This window comes from Chiloscyllium plagiosum, unplaced genomic scaffold, assembly GCF_004010195.1.
Source record: "Chiloscyllium plagiosum isolate BGI_BamShark_2017 unplaced genomic scaffold, ASM401019v2 scaf_2926, whole genome shotgun sequence".
NCBI classification, from domain to species: Eukaryota; Metazoa; Chordata; class Chondrichthyes; order Orectolobiformes; family Hemiscylliidae; genus Chiloscyllium; species Chiloscyllium plagiosum.
The window spans coordinates 10,718-12,151 of NW_025213216.1; the positions used below are offsets into that span (position 1 = coordinate 10,718).

At 41.3% G+C, this 1,434-nt stretch overlaps 1 non-coding gene across 1 annotated transcript; it reads left to right on the forward strand.

Moving 5' to 3' along the window:
• The first annotated feature begins 440 nt into the window (after positions 1–440).
• trnag-ucc lies at positions 441–512 on the forward strand. The gene has a single exon. It is a non-coding gene; the product is annotated as a tRNA-Gly (tRNA).
• Positions 513–1,434: the final 922 nt, after the last annotated feature.

The following is a 1,434-nucleotide window of genomic DNA, read 5'->3' on the forward strand; positions in this document are numbered from 1 at the left end:
GTTACAGGAATAGCGTAGAGGGTGAGACTTGGTGGGATGCATGATGAGCCGAATAGCCTGTGTCTACACTGTAAGAATTTTATGATCCTATTCTCCATCCCATCTATATCTGTGGATGAAGAGGACTATCACCTGATCAACTATCCCCTTCAATGGGTCAACGTTTGTTTTCTATTTGACAAAGAACTGCAGATGTTGCAGATCTGAGAGACAGCACAAAAATTGCTGGGAACCTCAGCAGGTCCGGCAGCATTTCTGGGGAGTGAACCTTTTGGATCCAGTGATTGTTCTTAAGAGCTGAAGGCATCTGATTCTGGTGTTTTCAGTCCTGTTGAGGTTTTACAAGCAATTTCTTGTTTTGATTTCAGCCCCAGTTCAGTTGGTGACTATCACGGCCTTGTTATGTGTGTTTGGGAAAAGGGACAACAGCTGAGCTAAGCGCGGTGGTGGTGTAGTGGTGAGCATAGCTGCCTTCCAAGCAATTGATCTGGATTCGATTCCCAGCCATCGCAGTGTTGTGGCTTTTCCTGTGGTTTTGCAAGGAAAAGTCTTGAGCACCAACGTTGCATTCTGTGGCGAAATGAATTTGTCAGGTTGCTTTAGGGTTTTCATGGCGATGGTTCCTGTTAATTGCCGAGACAATCCGGGCAGCATTGCTCGAAAGCTTTCCTCTTTGCTGCCCATTGCTTATTTGAATAATGTTCGCAACATAAGCTTCGTTTTGTTTTGTTCGAAAAGTGAGAGATTGCTATCGTCAGAAACCTTAAAAAATTACAGAAGCCGCTGGAAATTCGGAACAGATTCAACAGCCTCTATCGTGGACAGGAAGGAGGTTTAAATGCGTCAAATTTCTTCAAGGTTAAAATACATTCGCACCTCAAAACCATTTGGAAGCTTAAGAATTACAAACATCACATTATACCTTTTTCTCATCCGTTCAAGTTTCACAATTACATTCCGGTAGCAGGAAGACCAGTTTTGTATGGTTTATGCAATGTTACTATATTCGAACATTGACTGTTTCGTCGTTAAATGATGTTTCATTTCGTTAAGTTTTCCAATCGAGTTGGGTTAGTCCACACTTTGTTTTTTTGTTTGTGCTACAGCGATAGTGCGAAGTAAATTGTGTTTCGGTTCAAGCCTGTATGTTTCACCAATTGAATTGCATTGCCGTACATCTGCTTTCAGGGGAAAAGAAAATGGGACCGAGACCATCTTCTTAACTCATAGGAGTTTGATCTGGTTCAAAACCTCCTCAACCTTTTCCTCATCCGTTCGCGTTTCACAATATCATTCCGGTAGCAGGAAGACCAGTTTTTTTATGGTTTATGCAATGTTACTATATTCGAACATTGACTGTTTCGTAGTTAAATGATGTTTGATTTCGTTCAGTTTTCTAATAGAGTTGGGTTAGTCAACACTTTGTTTTTTTGT